Source organism: Neoarius graeffei, chromosome 13 (assembly GCF_027579695.1).
Source record: "Neoarius graeffei isolate fNeoGra1 chromosome 13, fNeoGra1.pri, whole genome shotgun sequence".
Taxonomy (NCBI): domain Eukaryota; kingdom Metazoa; phylum Chordata; class Actinopteri; order Siluriformes; family Ariidae; genus Neoarius; species Neoarius graeffei.
In genome coordinates this window covers 22,081,117-22,102,510 of record NC_083581.1, presented here as the reverse complement: position 1 = coordinate 22,102,510, position 21,394 = coordinate 22,081,117, and positions in this window count along the sequence as shown.

The following is a 21,394-nucleotide window of genomic DNA, read 5'->3' as shown; positions in this document are numbered from 1 at the left end:
CACCTGGATAACTGCTTTACAATTTGATTATCAAAGTAGCATGAGGTTTGATGGCCTTGCATAAGCTAGTTTGAAGCTATCTACAGTGGTTCTTGAAAGTTTGTGAACCCTTTAGAATTTTCTATATTTCTGCATAAATATGAGGTAAAACATCATCAGATTTTCACACAAGTTCTAAAAGTAGATAAAGAGAACCCAGTTAAATGAATGAGACAAAAATATTTTACCTGGTCATTTATTTATTGAGGAAAATGATCCAATATTACATATCTATGAGTGGCAAAAGTATGTAAACCTTTGCTTTTAGTATCTGGTGTGACCCCCTTGTGCAGCAATAACTGCAACTAAAAGTTTCCGGTAACTGTTGATCAGTCCTGCACACCGGCTTGGAGGAATTTTAGCCCATTTCTCCATACAGAACAGCTTCAACTCTGGGATGTTGGTGGGTTTCCTCACATGAACTGCTCGCTTCAGGTCCTTCCACAACATTTCGATTGGATTAAGGTCAGGACTTTGACTTGGCCATTCCAAAACATTAACTTTATTCTTCTTTAACCATTCTTTGGTCGAACGACTTGTGTGCTTAGGGTCGTTGTCTTGCTGCATGACCCACCTTCTCTTGAGATTGAGTTCATGGACAGATGTCCTGACATTTTCCTTTAGAATTCGCTGGTAGAATTCAGAATTCATTGTTCCATCAATGATGGCAAGCTGTCCTGGCCCAGAGGCAGCAAAACAGGCCCAAACCATGATACTACCACCACCATGTTTCACAGATGGGATAAGGTTCTTATGCTGGAATGCAGTGTTTTCCTTTCTCCAAACATAACACTTCTCATTTAAACCAAAAACTTCTATTTTGGTCTCATCCATCCACAAAACATTTTTCCAGTAACCTCCTGGCTTGTCCACGTGATCTTTAGCAAACTGCAGGTGAGAAGCAATGTTCTTTTTGGAGAGCAGTGGCTTTCTCCTTGCAACCCTGCCATGCACATCATTGTTGTTCAGTGTTCTCCTGATGGTGGACTCATGAACATTAACATTAGCCAATGTGAGAGAGGCTTTCAGTTGCTTAGAAGTTACCCTGGGGTCCTTTGTGACCTCACCAACTATTACACACCTTGCTCTTGGAGTGATCTTTGTTGGTCGACCACTCCTGGGGAGGGTAACAATGGTCTTGAATTTCCTCCATTTGTACACAATCTGTTCTCAGAAATCTCCTTTGTTCATGCCATGATACACTTCCACAAACATGTGTTGTGAAGATCAGACTTTGATAGATCCCTGTTCTTTAAATAAAACAGGCTGCCAACTCACACCTGATTGTCATCCCATTGATTGAAAACACCTGACTCTAATTTCATCTTTAAATTAACTGCTAATCCTAGAGGTTCACATACTTTTGCCACTCACAGATATGTAATATTGGATCATTTTCCTCAATAAATAAATGACCAAGTACAATATTTTTGTCTAATTTCTTTAACTGGGTTCTCTTTATCCATTTTTAGGACTTGTGTGAAAATCTGATGACGTTTTAGGTCATATTTATGCAAAAATATAGAAAATTCTAAAGGGTTCACAAACTTTCAAGCACCACTGTAAAATGTCTCATTTTTTTAAATCTTATACATATCTTTCTTTGCATTTTGTTGTGGATTATGTACCTGAGTTGTACAATGGTGCAGCAGGCGTGCTCTCAAGATGACCAGGAGATTGGCGTCTGCACTGTTTCTACTACTGTTGTTGACCTGGCCTTATCTGATCATTTCTGTGTTTTCTCTGATGTTTCTATGTCTCCTCACATTCAGAACAGCTCAACAACTATGGGTCGGAGAGTCATAAATGACAACACGTGTTCTCTTTGAGCAAGCTCTCTCTCGGATCTCAACCAAAATGTCAGACTCTGTAGATGATTTACTGGAAATTTTTAATTCAAATATACCCAAATTATGGATGATATTGCTCCATTCAAAATCAAAAGAGTCAACGACAAGCAGAAAGCACCATGGAAGCAATACCCAGCTGTTAAATTGCTAAAGAGAGAATGTAGAAAGACTGAAAGAAAATGGCGCAAATCTAAACTTCACATCCATTATCAAATCCATAAAGAGATGCTTTGTAAATATAATTATGAAATTCGTAAAGCAAGACAGTCTTTCTTCTCCAACATCATCAACAGGAATATGAACAATGCCCGTGTGCTATTTTCAACAGTAGAGAAGGTAACTAATCCCCCACCACAATTAATACCTGAACTTCTCTCAGTTAATAAATGCAATGAGTTTGCATCCTTCTTCAAAGGTAAAATTGATAAAATATGGCAGAATATTGCTCATAATATATCTCAGTTGCAAATAATTGAAAAGCTGCAATCACCAGTGACACAGACAGACAACTTCAACACAATGTAAGAATTTTGTTTAACTGATTACGAGACTCTTGAAAAAACTACAAAATCTCAGTTCCTCAACATCTGAATTGGACATTCTGTCCACCAACTTTTTTAAGTCTGTTCTTCACCTCATAATTACAGATGTGCTTCAGATCATATACATCCTTCGAGACTGGCATTGTTCCTGTGTCCCTGAAAAAAGCCGTTGTAAAGCCCCTACTTAAAAAGAATAATCAGGATGTTTCAGTATTAAACAACTACAGGCCAATATCAAATCTACCATTCATCGGGAAAATCCTTGAAAGAAATTGTCTTCAATCAATTAACTGCCTTCTTGATATCAAACAGCTGTTTTGATAACTTTCAGTCAGGATTTCATGCCAATCATAGCACTGAAACAGCGCTGATTAAAGTTATAAATGACATACGTCTTAATACTGATGCAGGCAAAACATCGGTCCTGGTGTTACTGGACCTCAGTGCAGCTTTTGATACTGTTGATCACAACGTACTGCTATATCGACTTGAACACTGGGTTGGGTTGACTGGTAAAGTTATCAATTGGTTAAAATCATACTTAAAAGATAGAAGCTTCTTTGTTACCATGGGAAATTGTACCTCAACATCAATGTCCTTGACCTGTGGTGTCCCCCAGGGGTCGATTCTTGGACCATTACTATTCAACCTTTATATGCTCCCACTTGGACAAATTATCAAGAACAACTCAATTTTGTATCACTGCTATGCAGATGACACCCAAATTTATTTTGCTCTATCACCTAATGATTATGCCCCCCTTGAATGTCTCTACCAGTGTATCGACCAAATCAACAACTGGATGTCACAAAATTTTCTTCAGCTGAACACAGATAAAACAGAAGTAATTCTATTTGGGAAAAAAGATGAAAGACTCAGGATTACCACTATTCTTGACACAAAGGGGATTAAAACAAAAGATATGGTTAAAAATCTTGGTGTTTTCATTGACAGCGAGCTAAACTTTGACAGTCACATGAAAGCAATCACTAAAACGGCATTTTATCACCTAAAAAAACATTTCCAAACTAAGAGGACTTGTGTCAAAAAATGATCTGGAAAAACTTATACATGCCTTCATCTCTAGTAGGGTTGATTACTGCAATGGCCTTTTCACAGGCCTGCCAAAAAAGACCATCAAACGACTTCAGGTGATTCAAAATGCAGCGGCTAGGGTTCTCACACGAACAAAAAGAACAGAGCACATTACTCCAATTCTAAGGTCCCTTCACTGGCTTCCAGTAAGCTATAGAATTGACTTTAAAGTATTGCTGCTGGTGTACAAATCTCTAAATGGTACAGCGCCCAATTACCTCTCTGATATGTTGCAGCGGCCTAACCCAATCAGATCTACCAGATCGCAGCAGCAAAATTTACTGGTAAAACCTGTTGTTAAAACAAAGTGTGGTGAAGCAGCTTTTAGCTACTATGCAGTACAGCTATGGAACAAACTCCCAGAGGACATTAAAAATGCTCCTGCTGTTGGCAGCTTCAAATCTAGACTAAAGACCAAGCTGTTTTCAGATGCTTTCTGCTAACTGATTAAGGCTACGTTCACACTGCAGGCTGAAGTGACTCAAATCCGATCTTTTCGCCCATATGTGACCTGTATCTGATCTTTTATTGACAATATGAACGACACAGATCCGATTTTTTCAAATCCGACCCAGGCCCTTTGGATATGTGGTCCTAATTCCGATTCCTATCCGCTCTTTTCATATGCGACTTCAGTCTGAACCGCCAGGTCGCATTCATCCGACTTACACGTCATCAACAAGCCACAAATGTCACTATTCTGCGCTGAAGTAGGTGGCGGGTCTCTCAAAAAAGTTACAACAACATGGCGCATAATCACGGGCGCAGATAGAGGGTGGGACTCGTCCCACCCAGATTTAAATTCACCTCGTTCGGTCCCCCCCACTTATAGGGAGGAAAAAACGTCTATGCTGTCTTTCTTTGCATAAGGCAAACCTCACGAAAAAATCAAAAGACTAATTACCATTCGGTTTATTGAGGTGCACAGCAGTGTATACATAGTTGCAACAACTCACATAAAACAAAACAAAGACTGATATTCGGTTGGTTGAGCTGCGCAGACTGCACAGGTTGCGAGCTCGAGCTTGGTTGCTATGGTTACTAACAACAAGTTTGACAGGCATATCGGGGTTTGGGGTTGGTTTGCTGGCAGCTTTGTCCCCCCCAGTTTTTTGTCCCCCCAGTTCAAAAAACGTATCTGCGCCCCTGCGCATGACATCAATGCAAGGGACGCTTCGGGCTGTGAAGGTTCTGAATCTTCTCAATGGAAGGACGCAGAGGTTAGGGAGCTGATTTCCATTTGGGGGGATACAGCTATTCAAGCTAGATTGGATGAGTCATACTGCAACCGGGCGGTTTTACTTCCGTAAACACTGGCCATGCTCACTGCGTGTGACGTCGTCGTATCCTGCAATGCGCATGCGGAACACTTTTAGGTCGCTTTTCGTTCATACTGAGGATCACATACAAGTCGCATATATTTGTTAATGTGAACGACCTCAGAAAAAATTCGGATTTCACAAAAAAATCGGAATTGAGCATTAAGCCTTGCAGTGTGAACGTAGCGTAATATTGTTATCTTTACATGTTTTAAACTTTCTTAACTTTTACAGTCTCTGCATGTTTTAAACTTTACTTAACTTTTATTCTATTTTATTCTGCTGGGGTTTTTTTACTGAACTTTTACTTCATTTTATTATTTTATTTCTACTATTGTTTAATTCTTATTATTTTTCTTCCCCATTTATTTTATGTGATTTTATTTTCTATTGTTTACTGTTTTGCTTTTACTTCTGTAAAGCACATTGAACTGCCACTGTGTATGAAATGTGCTATATAAATAAACTTGCCTTGCCTTGCACCCAGAAGTGGTGTCCCAAATCTGGAAAAGGTTTGGAATGGCAGAGGTGGACTCCTTTGCTTATGCCAAGTCAATACACTGCTGACTGGGGTTCCAATATTGGGCCTAATATAGCATACAGACTTTGGTTTCCACTGCTATTTTGCTTTAACATCACCTCTACCAACAATGTTGGTGCAGCAGTCTCCTCTGAACACCTTTCCAGTACAATACTAGGCCCTGTCAGTTCTTCAGGGTGTGTAATATGTTGAACCCTTTCTTACCACACCTGACAGTTAGGAGGAGTTAAATAGGACAAAAGTTGCTCATATTGAGGTATTTCACTCACGTGACCAAGTCATGTGATGCTGCCATTTTGGACGGCACGGCTCGAATCAGTTTGAATGGGAGGAAGGTGACAAACAAAAAACATAAAAGAAAAAGGAGCGAGATGCAGAAAACACCTTCACTATCCAGCGACGTAGGGCATTTACAGGGCGAGCAGAGGGAGAGGCATTTGCAAAAATTGAGGTTAGCAGGCTTAGAGAATGACATTTACCTGCTTCCACCAGGATTGTTCACTGACAGCTAAGATTTGTTCACATTTTCATTTACTTTCGGTCCTCAGGATAAACAAAATGTTATTAAATGTCATTGAAATAACTTCTTAGTCTGTTGAGACATGGCCCGTTATAAGTTTTTCCTTTACTGTATTTACTAGTTTACTGAGCGCGCTCCGGGGCTGGCTGGCCGGCTAGCTAGCGCTCCGGGGCTGGCTGGCCGGCTAGCTAGCGCTCCGGGGCTGGCTGGCCGGCTAGCTAGCGCTCCGGGGCTGGCTGGCCGGCTAGCTAGCGCTCCGGGGCTGGCTGGCTCAGTAAACTAGTAAATCCAGTAAAGGAAAAACTTGAGACTGAAAGGTTTTAACAGTCATCCAAATGACTGAACGTAAACATTGCTACAGTAACATACCAGCTACTGTTGTTGACATTAGCTAGCTTGCCGTCCAAAACGGCGGACACCGGGGCGTCACGTGACCCTGTGACGTCAGGTGAAATACCTCAATAACTGAACCCCTGTCAGCACCAACTCTACAGCAAGGTTCCAAAGAATGATGGCTGGATTAAAAGTGCTATTTAGAAAAAAAAAAAAAGGGATGTTACATCACGTTACTGCATATTAGCATTATTAGTATTTCCTAGCATTGTAGGTTACTAGCATTTCCTCAGTGTTGTATTTGATTTTATCCAGTTTCTATCTTATTTCCTGACCCAAAGGATAAATGTGTCTATATTTTTTAAATCAAAATCTCATCTCATCTCATTATCTCTAGCCGCTTTATCTTGTTCTACAGGGTCGCAGGCAAGCTGGAGCCTATCCCAGCTGACTACGGGCGAAAGGCGGGGTACACCCTGGACAAGTCGCCAGGTCATCACAGGGCTGACACATAGACACAGACAACCATTCACACTCACATTCACGGTCAATTTAGAGTCACCAGTTAACCTAACCTGCATGTCTTTGAACTGTTGGGGAAACCGGAGCACCCGGAGGAAACCCACGCGGACACGGGGAGAACATGCAAACTCCGCACAGAAAGGCCCTCGCCGGCCACGGGGCTCGAACCCGGACCTTCTTGCTGTGAGGCGACAGTACTAACCACTACACCACCGTGCCGCCCTAAATCAAAATATGACAGTTTATGTTTCCTCAACAAAATTGTTTATATAAAACAAACAAATATAAAACAAAGCTACTTTTTTGTTTTATATAAAACAAAACAACTAATTCATTATAAAGGTTATTACAGTGAGATGCAGTGAATTTCTGATTTTACTGTAAATTAATTGCTATAAAATTACAACATTTTCAATACTTCATCTTTAATGTTTTATTGGTGCTTCTGTTTTACTTACTAATATATTACATATTCTCTGTAAACCTTTGCTGAACTTTCTGAGTCACTCATTCTACAAAACTTCCTCCTCTATAACTCAATAACTCCATAATTACTAGCACAACAATGGGATGCATAAAGAAAGAGCAATTCATAGCCTGACTCATAGACCTTTACACAGTAGGATATTACAGTAAGTACACAGCAAGGCTAATTACAGCTGTTTAGCTCAGTGTCTTTGTCGAGGGGGGAGCTGTAAACTTAATCATACCTTTGAATAATTCATATGGAGAAGATGGTTTTAGAAATGAGGTTGTGGTCAATATCTAGTGTTTATTTTGCTGCTGCTCTATCCTAATTCAGCATGAGTGATGAAGCTTTACCATGCCTCTTCATTTCTCATTGGTAATTACAAGTGAGAAAGTACTTCACCAGGGCTGATTGTACTGTGCTCAGACAAGGACACATGAATAATATCCTATTCTCTGCTGTGCTTGCTTACAAATTAGCTGATCAATCTTGCCTGAGTGACCGTTAGTTTTTGAGTGTTTGGAAAGATTAGTTTCCTGCTTTATTCTCCTTGTCTAATGGTTTCTCTCCCTCACTTGAGCACAACTACATAAATCACAGATGGAGTGGCCTGTTCATTAGGCAATATATATTATGAGATGAAGTTAGCACTTTTCTGGGTTAAGCTAGTTAAGTGTATTGACAATGGCCATTTTTGACAGAACAAACAGTAAGTGCATCTTTCAGTATTGGATAGTGAGTTTCATACTGAGGGAAATTTGTAAAATTGTTTTTATTAAAAACTGAGGAAAAAGTGGGAACACAGGAAATCTTGTATAATTAGCCAACCTAATATAGAATTTAAATTTTCCCATGTCCGAAATCCCTGCTCATCACTCAGTCCTCTAATAGTCCCATAGCACTATGTAGGTTTTCCTTTGTTATCCTTTCATAACTCTGAAATTTTGCAGATTAAGGAGGAGTTTATTATGATTAGTTGACTTCCTGCAGGTAATACTCTATCTGTTAGCACTGTCAGCTCACAGCAAGAAGGTTCTGTGTTCGAGCCCAGCAGCGGACAGGGGCCTTTCTGTGTGAAGTTTGCATGTTCTCCCTGTGTCTGCATGGGTTTCCTCCGGGTGCTCCGGTTTCCCCCACAGTCCAAAGACATGCGGTTAGGTTAACATGGGGCAGCCTTAGGCTGATGTGCCCTTGAGCGAAGCAGCTGACCCCCAACTGTTCCCTGGGTGCTGTTAGCATGGCTGCCCACTGCTCTGGGTGTGTGTGTGTGTGTGTGTGTCTCTCTGTGTGTGTGTGTGTGTGTGTGTGTGTGTGTGTGTGTGTGTGTGTGTGTGTGTGTGTGTGTGTGCTAATTGCTCATGTGTGTGTGCATGTGTGTGTTCACTGCTTCAGATTGGTTAAATGCAGAGAGGAATTTCACAAGTGTATGTGTGATGAATAAAGTTGTTGTTGTTCTTGTTCTTCTTCTTCTTCTTGAAATCTGTGATATCTCACTGGAATATCAGCTGAATATCTCACATGATCACGACAAGTTTATGAACAACTGATTTGAACTCAGGTCATGAGTTCAGATCCCAACACTGCAAAATGCACAAGTTTGGCCTTAAAGCAATGCCCTTAACCTCTGCTCTAAGGGTGCCAGGTCATGGCTCAAACCCCAAGATATGAAAAAAAAGTACAAGTTTCATAAATATTTTGGAAAATAAAAGCTGGCTTACGTTTTACTGGGGTCAAAAAACATACAGTCCAGAGGAGGAGTATACTGAAGTGTTACAGCTAACAGGACAAACATTATCTGATATTCTGTGATGATATAGTCTGTCTGCATCTGACATGCAATATATGAAGCCCTCTTTTTGAAGCATGCATGGATTCACTGATGGAAAGTAACACCCAATCTTTATATAAACTGACAACAGAAGCTTGAATTGTGTAAAAGCTGCTAAGCTGACATTAGTCAATCATGGGCATCTCTGAGCGCATGCGTACTGAACTGAGCGAATAGCAATTTCCTCCAAGTGTGTTACACTGCCATAATGTTGCGTAAGCAGCAGTTTGAAAACATGCAATTGGTTGGTGTAACCTGCCTCAGAGGAAGCACGTGATGACCTTCACCCTCCCTGGTGGTAGCTGCTATATGATGGGGAGGCCTATCTGGTGGGTGGGAATTTGGCCACATCTAAATTAGGAAGGGGGGAGGGGGGTATGCTGAGCATGTGTTGGTTCAAATAATAAAATAAAGCCAGTCCTAATGAGCATACTTCCCAGAGATACTCGTGTTTAGTAGATCTACTTCCAAAAATTCTCTCATTTTAAACAGTAAATTTAACAAGCAAATGGAATGACTAACACACTGTATAAATGTTTTATGAGTGCATTCTCTTTCTGTTTTGAAGCACATGATCTGTTTGAGGCCACAGTGTGCTGAAAAGAACTTGACCTGAGGGCAGTCAAGAGCAGGGCTCTCAAGTTTTGAAGTCAGTTCAGAGTGAGATTTTGTCGGGAAGGGCAGGGGTGGTGTTGGTGAGGGGTGTTGGCAGTGGCACACAGGGGGGTGGAGGAGGACGGGGGGGTTATGATTGGTGTTGTGTTGTAAGTGTTAGTGGCAGATTTTGAGGCCTTCAGTACGGGGGTAGGGGGCTCCCACTTGAAACCCAGTGGTTCCAGGCCTGCCATTTTAACAGCCATGATTGAGGAGAGAGTTCCGTCAAGGGCAATGTGTAAACAGAAGCGCGTAACGATCTACTACTATATCTGTGTATTTTGCAGTTTGGCAAGTGCCCAGTAAAGGAAGAGAGAAAAAAAAAAAAATCACACTGAGTTTTCATTCAAGTGTGCAACACTAGGATTAAAAACAGGTGTCAAAAAAGCTATTGAAATTAGCAAGGATTCAAGATTGAAGTGGATTGAAGTGGACAAGCTCACAGACTCTGGGCAAACTGATAGTTAACATTGTTAGCTGGAGACAATATTCCCCAACATCAGCTTTCATTATTTTTGTGATGCAAGTACTAATTTCATTCAGGAAATACAAAATCATATGATGAGATGATTTACTGTACTGTAGGCTACTCATCAAATATATGCAGAGGTGGGTAGAGTAGCCAAAAATTGTACTCAAGAAAGAGTATTGTTACTTTAGAATAATATTACTCAAGTAAAAGTAAAAAGTAGTCGTCCAATTAATTACTTGAGTAAGAGTAAAAAGTACTAAGTGAAAAAACTACTCAAGTACTGAGTAACTGCTGAGTAACTTTTGTTTATTGATCAGGATGTCATAACAGGCAGAGATTTCATATATTTCACACATAAACTGTGTGTGTGTAGTTCTGTGTATTAACAATAACAAGAAGCTCAAGGCAGTCTGCACAGGGCCGGCTCTAGGTCTTTGGCTGCCCTAGGCGAGATTGAGTTCCCCCCCGAAAAAAAACCCCTCTAATAACATCTAAATAACACTTTAATCTAATCACTCTATTCTATTACTATTAAACAATGTACGGTGCATGGACAATAAACAAGAAGTCATTTTTATCTTTTTCATTATTGTTATTATTGTTATCATTATTCACATAAAGTGTCACAAAGTAAAATGACCACACAAATTCAATACATATCTCCATATAATGGGCAAAAACTCTTCAAAGTGTAGTGCATGGACAATAAACAAGAAATTATTTTTAGTTTCTTTTTTGCTATTAAAAGTTAAGTCATCTCTGAAGAATTAACAAATTAAATGAATAAAAAATTCTACAATTCTAAATTGTGCAAACTTAAGCACCCTGTTAGGACATCAATGGGCTGTATTTTCAAACAAAAGTGCTATTATGGGTACGTTGTTATTGAAGTAACATTACAATGGGACTCATCTGGTCTTCCTAATGGCAAATTCCTTGATAATATCATCAAATGATATTTCTCTTGAGATCTCTTGGTTGATGCTCATTAGAGCAAGCCCATTCAGATGTTCTTGACTCATTGCTGACCTTAAGTATGTCTTCAGCAGTTTTAATTTTGAAAAGCTTCTTTCAGCAGAAGCTACTGTCACAGGTAGTGTAACAGCAGAGGTAAGGAACGCATATTTCTACATCCCCAGCCACATCAGAGGTGTTGTAAAAAAGGTTTTCAACCTTTCATGAGCCAGGGTGCACTTTTTTCAATGAAAAAATCTCAAGGCACGTCACCAATAGAAAATGTTGACTGAAACTAAAACGCTGTTGCCAATATTTACAATATACAGTCATTCTATAATTTTCCACGGTACACTTGGTGATCTCTCATGGCACACTAGTGTTCCACGGTACTAGAGTTCGGCAGCACAGTGGTTGAAAACACTGTACACCACTGATGCACTTGGTAACATCTCCATTCAATAACTCCATCCCTCCTTTTTGGTGGGGTTTTGGTTGCCCTTGGTGCCCCTGGGCACACTTTGTGCTCTAGGCAATTGCCGGCGCTGGTAAAGAGAACACATCTGAGTGCTTGTTTCGTTTCCCTGCAGTCTTGACGCACTGAGATTGTTTCTTGTTTTCAACGCGTTTATTATATTTTCCTCCAGGAAGCTCTTCGCAACATGGTTGCTTGAATGAGCTGCTAAACTGTCATTTTAATGAGAACACAGATCAACAAAGCAACTTTGTTTTATTTTTTAAAAAAAAAACGTGCCAGGCACCATTGGAATATCTCGCTGCGAAACGTGTTCGGTGCATAAAAGACCTTTACTTCAGCCCAGACTGCTCAACGACACCGAAAGACTGCTCCAAGTGCAGCCATATTCAAAACAAGCAACAGATCTATGTCAGTTATCTACGTTATGCAAAAACACTCTTTAGCCAACAACACTTAGGCTATTACATGGCTAAAACAGAGAATAGCCGCGGATGCGCACTTGAGCGCTTATTGTTTCATGATTAACAACCACACCCCACCCCACCCCGCTTTTTTTGACAAATCGCACCCTGACTACATGCTTTGCTGTACAATTAAATTAGGCTAAGACATTATAATGCTGACTCGTTTTCAGAATAGTGGAAGTCATAATTTTTCTCCCCCCGTTTTTGCGCCCCTGGATGGACGCAGCGCCCTTAGCATTTGCCTATATTGCCTATGCCACGGGCCGGCTCTGAGTCTGCACATAAACCATAACACTGTGTGCGCATGCACGTTCACTCCATGAAGTGACTGTTCAGCTTTAACAGCAGCTGAACATCACATGTAATATCTCCTCGTACGAAAAAGACTGGAAATAATCCTGTAAGATGCGATCAACGATGTTAATCCTTTCATCTCCCAAAAAGTTGTTTACTGGATTGATCTCGCAGAGGAGTTAGCAAGTGGAAGTAACAAGCAAAAAGGTTGCTAACTAGCTGCCAGTGCCCAGCTTGGCTGGGTGGTGGTGGGGATTGCTAGCAAGCGGTCAAGCTAACAAGCTAATGCCCTTCCTTTTGTGAACAAGCACTTATAGACAAATAATAAAACAAATCTCACAGAAAAAAAAAAACACCTAAAGTCTTCACAAATCCCTCTAATCCACAACAAATAGAGTAGTTTAAAAAATGGAGATTTCACAAACGATATGTTACGCGTTTTGTTATTTAGTAAGTTTTCACCAGTCTTCCATTCCCAGTTTTTGACCAGAGCTGTGTACAACTGTAACGCTATTGAGGAGCTGACATTAGGCGAGCAACCTTATTTTCATGAGCATTTTTTGGTTTCACATCAATAAAAAGTGATTGTTAGGAAGATTTTTTGTAGTTTTATTTCTTGGTTCTCTGTGTGTGTGTGTGTGTGTGTGTGTGTGTGTGTGTGTGTGTGTGTGTGTGTTATCTTGCCGTCTGAGGCCGCAGTGCGTCAATACATTTCCACAAAACAATGTATTTTACAGTTATTTATGATGTTACAACAGGGCTAACGTCTGCCTACGAAGACAGCCAAAAGCACATAGCCTACTTACCGCGTTTCCTCAAATTCGACGTTGCGTTTTTATAAGCTGAAATATCCACTGGTTTGGGGAGACACACGTGACACCGCATAACATAACTATTATTTTTTGTTGTTTGGAGAGTGAACATGGTTTGTATGTGTGGCCAGGGGTGTGCCTCTTCAGCTTGATGAGAAACGTTGGCCGCTGTCATTTTACTTCTGCTTCCATGCTCTTTTCCACCTGGACTGGTCTTGCCGCGGGAATTTTGTGTGCGGGTGCGCGCGGCGGCTTGGCTCTGTTTGATTGGCGAAACGGAGTTAAACCATAGCTCCTCCCACTATGGCTCTGGCTGCTACATGTGATCGGTGAGATGCTGTCATGTGACAGAGCCTCTGCTGGAAGTCTCGACAAAACAAACAAACAAACAAACAGACCACGCATCGCACGGATCAATAAAAATAAAGTAGCGAGTAATGAGCAGAATATAGCCCAATGTAACGGAGTAAAAGTACCGCTTCTTCTTCACAAATATACTCAAGTAAAAGTAAAAAGTATGCTGCATTAAAACTACTCTTACAAGTACAATTCATCCAAAAAGTTACTCAAGTAAATGTAACGAAGTAAATGTAGCACGTTACTACCCACCTCTGAATATATGTGCAGTATAGGAATCATTGTTTATAAAATCACTTCATTTTGCTTTTACTTAAGTTATTGAACTTATTTAAATGTATTTTATTTTTATTTATTCTTTTTTAAGGACTATTTTATCTTCTATTTTTAGACATATTTACTTCTTCCTTGATTCAGGAGCTTGGTTGCAATTTTGAATTTCCCTCCGGGGATATAAAGTAATTCTGATTCTGAATATGGCACTCCCGCGTCGTCCAATGTGTGTCGGTCTGCACTTCACCGCATCGTCTTCTTTGGAAAGTTATTGGCCGGATCACGTAAATTTTACCCGGATACAACAATGCTATTTTTTGATTGGCTGTTGGGTAGCTACATTTCTCAATTTATTGACCGGTGTGTGGCAAGCTATTTCTGAACTCTGCGGGAAACCACTGGATGCCTGCTCTTCGTCCACAGTTAAAAAATAGTGGTGCACCTTGGTAGGCATTGTCTTAGTCATTTCTGTGCGTGAGAGATACAAGGTGTGGCGTGTGAGCGCGTGAACTGCTTGAAATGCGTGTGTCTCACGCCCAATGCGTGAGACTTGAGAGCACTGGAAGAGCTTTAGCAGCACAGCGACTGCATGACTATTTTGGTTTGGGGCATTAATTTGTTTTTATGTCTTTACAGTATATTCATAACAGTATGACTTCTCAGGACAACATTCACCAAATAGTTTCTTCACATTGAATAGCTCTCTTGTTTCAGGAGCCAACAATGCTTTATTTTACTATTATAATATATAACTATAACTGTGTTTGCATCAAAATAACATCTTTTCACCTGCCATAAGAAAAGTGTAAGGACTAAGTGGATAACCATATCAGCCTTGATAAAGCTGAAGAGATGGTTCATCACAGTCATTTATACACAGTATTTTGTTCTCTGAGAAGATTAAAAGCTTGTTCATTAAGCCAAAAGTAAGGTGGCTGAGAGGGGCTATAACAATTCCAAATTAAGAAAACTTGCAAATATAGAAAACACATGTATCAATTCAACAACATGTACTTATTTAAAGAAATATCTTGCACATTGAAAAAGCACTTGCAAACATTGAAAACACAAATAAATATAGCCTACAGCACACACAACAATTTGATTTAACAAAGCCTCTGCTACACATTTAGAAAATGCATGCAAAAACAGAAACATGTTGTCTGAGTTTGTAGCATATCTATAGGCTGAAGTGCATGAAGATTTCTTTCCTTTCCACATGTCCATGAGGATGTTTGGTTCAGTCAGCTTAAGTTCAACATGCCCAATTCCACTCCTAAGCAGTAAGGATGGGTGGATCAATACCAAAGTGTTAATACTTCCAATCCTGATGGTTCAGTTTAAGGGATGTCAAGGTAAGGGGTAGAGAAAAGGTAAGGGATGTTTCTGCCGCACCATGCCTTAGGGACTGTTAGGAATTCAGATATCGTCTCTCCATCAGGTCACTATTTTATGCATGTGTTATTATGCATTCATATTTGAGCTCTGCAGAAGCCAGCATTTTTGTCCTTCCGAAAATGCCAGGAAGACATAAAACCTCCACTTCTCTCTCTTCGTATTCCTCGCTTAGGCAATCTGATGATCTGATTATTATTATGCTTTAATGAACATGCAAAATAGCATATTCAAAACCCAATTACTATGTTGTAAGCTTCAAATAATAACTAATTATATGTATTTTCTATTGGATATACATTTGAGTGTTTAACCCATGACACCAGCAGCATTAGGGTATGTTGGAGCTACCAGTTACACAATTTTATTGTCATTAAAATTACCTCTGCTTTAACAAACAGGTGTAACATTTTTGGGAATACATTATTGTATCTCTCAAAAATCAGTTATATACTGGGTTTCATGGTCCTTTTATATCTCCTGTGTGATTCAGAATCACTTCAACTTTGTATGAGCACTCATACTTGTGTTGATATTTTAAGAACTAGAAACAGTTTGACCAGCAGGTGTATAGACACAAAAAATGGCACATCTGTATGTCCCAAATGATTTCCAGGATTGTAAACAAGCTAAAATCATGCTTGAGTCCAATGTAAACATGTACAATTGCACAGGAAATAGAAAGCCAATTTTTAAGCCATTTTAATCAAAATCTACTCATATATACTGCATCAAGAAAGGAGAAACATTGTTTTTCCACTTATATTTTTAATTTCATTGAGCTATATACTTTCAAAAAAGACAACATTTGTATAAGAAAGGCTTAGTATCCTATCATACCTGTATGTAAAGATCTAAAAGATACATGGTCAAGAATACTGAGTTTGAGTGATTGATTGATTTTATTTAGTCAAATAATGCACAAAATGCATAAATATAGTGTACATTAAGATACACAGATAACACAAGAAAGTGTATAACACTTATTTCCATTGTGGTCTAGCACATAGTTCAAATTACTCTCTAGGCATAGATGTCAAAGCTATGAATAAGGATTTGATGCTGCTGTTTATAAGATCAAGGGATTTGTGATATTAGGAGCCATTTCATTTATTAGAAAAATGCTTTTGCATATTACTAGTGGGAGAACATTTTGTAACATTGGCTGTGCTGCATCCTTTACCACCAAGTGGATAAATCTGATATACCTGTACATTCATGTAATTCTCTAGGCAGCCAATCATGTGGCAAAAGCGCAATGCATAAACTCATGCAGATACAGGTCAAAAGCTTCAGGTAATGGCCACATCAAACATCAGAATGGGGGATCACGGTGACATGTGGCATGGTTGGTGGTGTGACACAAACTGGTTTCAGTATTTCAGAAACTGCTGATCTCCTGGAATTTTCACACTCAACATTTTCTCAAGTTTCCACAGAATGGTGCAGAAAACAAAAGAAACACAAACAAAAAAATTAAAAAAAAATAAAAACCCATCTAGTAAGCACTAGTTCTGTGGGTGGAAATGCCTTGTTAATGAGAGAGGTCAGTGGAGAATGGTGAAATTGGGTTGAGCTGACAGGAAGGCTAGGGCAACTCAAATAACCACTCTTTATAACTGGTCAGCAAAAAAAAGTATCATTGAACACACAACATGTCAATCTTTGAGATGATGGGCTACAACAGGAAAAGACCACATTGGGTTTCACTTCTGTCAGCCACAAACAGAAACGTGACTCTGCAGTGGTCACAGGCTCACCTAAACTGGACCAGTTGAAGGTTGAAAATTGTTATTTATATATATATATATATATATATATATATATATATATATACAACCCCAATTCCAAAAAAGTTGGGACAAAGTACAAATTGTAAATAAAAACAGAATGCAATAATTTACAAATCTCAAAAACTGATATTGTATTCACAATAGAACATAGACAACATATCAAATGTCGAAAGTGAGACATTTTGAAGTTTCATGCCAAATATTGGCTCATTTGAAATTTCATGACAGCAACACATCTCAAAAAAGTTGGGACAGGGGTAATAAGAGGCTGGAAAAGTTAAAGGTACAAAAAAGGAACAGCTGGAGGACCAAATTGCAACTCATTAGGTCAACTGGCAATAGGTCATTAACATGACTGGGTATAAAAAGAGCATCTTGGAGTGGCAGCGGCTCTCAGAAGTAAAGATGGGAAGAGGATCACCAATCCCCCTAATTCTGCGCCGACAAATAGTGAAGCAATATCAGAAAGGAGTTCGACAGTGTGAAATTGCAAAGAGTTTGAACATATCATCATCTACAGTGCATAATATCATCAAAAGATTCAGAGAATCTGGAAGAATCTCTGTGCGTAAGGGTCAAGGCCGGAAAACCATACTGGGTGCCCGTGATCTTCGGGCCCTTAGACGGCACTGCATCACATACAGGCATGCTTTTGTATTGGAAATCACAAAATGGGCTCAGGAATATTTCCAGAGAACATTATCTGTGAACACAATTCACCGTGCCATCCACCATTGCCAGCTAAAACTCTATAGTTCAAAGAAGAAGCCGTATCTAAACATGATCCAGAAGCGAAGACGTCTTCTCTGGGCCAAGGCTCATTTAAAATGGACTGTGGCAAAGTGGAAAACTGTTCTGTGGTCAGATGAATCAAAATTTGAAGTTCTTTATGGAAATCAGGGACGCCGTGTCATTCGGACTAAAGAGGAGAAGGACGACCCAATTTGTTATCAGCGCTCAGTTCAGAAGCCTGCATCTCTGATGGTATGGGGTTGCATTAGTGCGTGTGGCATGGGCAGCTTACACATCTGGAAAGACACCATCAATGCTGAAAGGTATATTCAGGTTCTAGAGCAACATATGCTCCCATCCAGACAATGTCTCTTTCAGGGAAGACCTTGCATTTTCCAACATGACAATGCCAAACCACATACTGCATCAATTACAGCATCATGGCTGCGTAGAAGAAGGGTCCGGGTACTGAACTGGCCAGCCTGCAGTCCAGATCTTTCACCCATAGAAAACATTTGGCGCATCATAAAACGGAAGATACAACAAAAAAGACCCCAGACAGTTGAGCAACTAGAATCCTACATTAGACAAGAATGGGTTAACATTCCTATCCCTAAACTTGAGCGACTTGTCTCCTCAGTCCCCAGACGTTTACAGACTGTTGTAAAGAGAAAAGGGGATGTCTCACAGTGGTAAAGATGGCCTTGTCCCAACTTTTTTGAGATGTGTTGTTGTCATGAAATTTAAAATCACCTAATTTTTCTCTTTAAATGATACATTTTCTCAGTTTAAACATTTGATATGTCATCTATGTTCTATTCTGAATAAAATATGGAATTTTGAAATTTCCACATCATTGCATTCCATTTTTATTTACAATTTGTACTTTGTCCCAACTTTTTTGGAATTGGGGTTGTATATATATATATATATATATATATATATATATATATATATATATATATATATTACAATGGAAATCATCTATTGTATCAATTGCATGAAATCCAACAGTTATATTCAACAACTGTTGAAATATTTTTTTTGGCAGTTGGCTGTTATCAGTGTTATCAGCCACGCTGCTGTGCCACTAAACATATGAGGAAAAACATAAGTGCAGGAACTACCTACTCTTGGTTATTATTGAAATAGAGTAAGGAAGGTTCCTAAAAAATGGAACAATAGAAATGACTGCAAGAACAAACATTAAATATGAATGCAAAAACAAACATTAATCATGAATGCAAACCAACTCAACTATTTAAACATTTAAACTCAGTATTTAAACATTTAAATAGTCACACGCCTGTCTGCAGTCTTACACACTGAAGTGTTTAAAGAGGTGATGTCCATTTTTATTTCACACTTTTTAAATATGCAATCCATGCTTGTTTTTTTTTTTCATTTTGAAACAAATTCATTCATTCATTTTCTACACCGCTTATCTATTGTGGGTTGTGCGGAAGGTAGAGCCAATCCCAGCTGACATCGGGTAAGAGGCGGGGCACACCCCAGATGGGTCACCAGTCCATCACAGGGCCATCACAGAGAGACAGACAGCCATTCACACACACACACACACACACACACACACACACACACACACACACACACACACACACACACACTTATGGCTGATTTAGGCTACATCCACACGACAACGGCAACGAGATGTTATTTAAAAATATATCGCGTCCAAATGGGCAACAATCAATAAAATATCTGGTCCATATGGCAACGCAACACTTGCTGAAAACGATGCAATACACATGCCACACCTCTAGGGGCGCTGTAAGACGGTCCCTTCGGAGACACCAGAACAATAGAAGAAGTAAGGACGCATGCGCATAATGCACGAGACTTCATATTAGCCACAAAGTCAGGAAAATCTGTTTGTAAAATTACATTATAATGACCAAATACAATGAAAAGTATTTTTCCAGTCTCACCTGTGAAAGGTAATCCCATGTGATCTCGTTTGGACGGCAAACCTGTTGGTACAGTTAAACGCAGCTAATCTTTATTCTCCGCTTTGACCTCTCCAATATGGCGGCGAGGATGACGTATGATTCTACGCGGAAGGTGGCGTCTTTAATGGTCCGGAATAAATTGAATACTACACGTCGATGGATTAATTTGTTTCTCATCTGTGAAAGGTAATCCCATGTGATCTCGTTTGGACGGTAAACCTGTTGGTACAGTTAAAGGCAGCACATGAATCTTTATTCTCCGCTTTGACCTATCCAATATGGCGGCGAGGATGACGTATGATTCTACGCGGAAGGCGGCATCTTTAATGGTCCGGAATAAATTGGATTAATTTGCTCCTCTACGCCCTTTTTGAGGAATGTATTGTCGGACTTAAATCAACATCTGAAGAGGTGAGATCGCTCCTTTTTTTCCCTATTTTTGCTGGCGGGATTGCACCATTACACAATAAATATTCACAGTGAAAATATTTTGTAAGCGCGTTTCATGAACCAAGTTATAGGATTTGTTGACAACTCGCATCGCATCGCAATGAGAAGATCATTGGCACTACTGGTGTTAAGAATCAGACCATTTCATAAATGAATATTTTGCTGTAGAGCTGCAGTGTTTGTACAATTGCATGTTTTTGCTTCACTATTACTGTCACCATTCTGCTTCTTGCATTACTGTGAACTAACACTGAACATAATAATAATAATAATAATAATATCCAAGCTCGTGTTTCACTCTCACTAGTGCTCTGTAAGGCTTTTTCCTGGTGATATTCGTTACACTTCTACCCGGCGTGAAGCACTCACAGTCATGTGGTTGTGACGTCATCGTAAACAAATCCGTTCTACTCATCCAGACGACTTCACAATGGCAACGTTGCCAGATCTTTCCACTCTGTAACCCGTTCTCAAAAAGATTGCGTTTTGGGCACCCAAAACGCCGGTGCCGTGTGGACACCAGGCCTAAACGATAAGCAATTGTATCGGAGTCACCTGAATCCGTTGCCGTGTGGACAGGGCCTTAGAGTACTGACCTAATCTACATATCTTTGGACTGTGGAAGGAAACCAGAACACCCAGAGGAAACCCACTCAGGCTCGAGGAGAACATGCAAACTCCACACAGAAAGACTCCAATCGGCTGTGAGGTTCGATTTATAACAGTTTACATTTTGTTATTGTTTTTCTTTCAGGTTATGATTCCTTTTAGTATTTACATCATTAGGGGAATTATTTTAGTTGTTGTATTCAGCAACTAAACTAACATGAAAAATATCGTAAATTGAGGTACACCACCCCCTAATTGGGATGTGCATTTTGGATGCACTATGCATACAGGAAAGTTAACAATACCCAATAACACATTTACACCAAACAACAAAATATTGCAATAATAAATTCAGAGTTCAAGGACACAAACAGACAACTCCAATTTTCTTGTTTTCTGGGTATTCCCCCCCGATTTCCCTAATAGAACTTCATATAGGTGCAATGTGAATTGATTTTATTTGTCTCTCTCGAGCGGCACGGTGGTGTAGTGGTTAGCGCTGTCGCCTCACAGCAAGAAGGTCCAGGTTTGAACCCCGTGGCCGACGAGGGCCTTTCTGTGCAGAGTTTGCATGTTGTCCGCGTGGGTTTCCTCCGGGTGCTCCAGTTTCCCCCACAGTCCAAAGACAT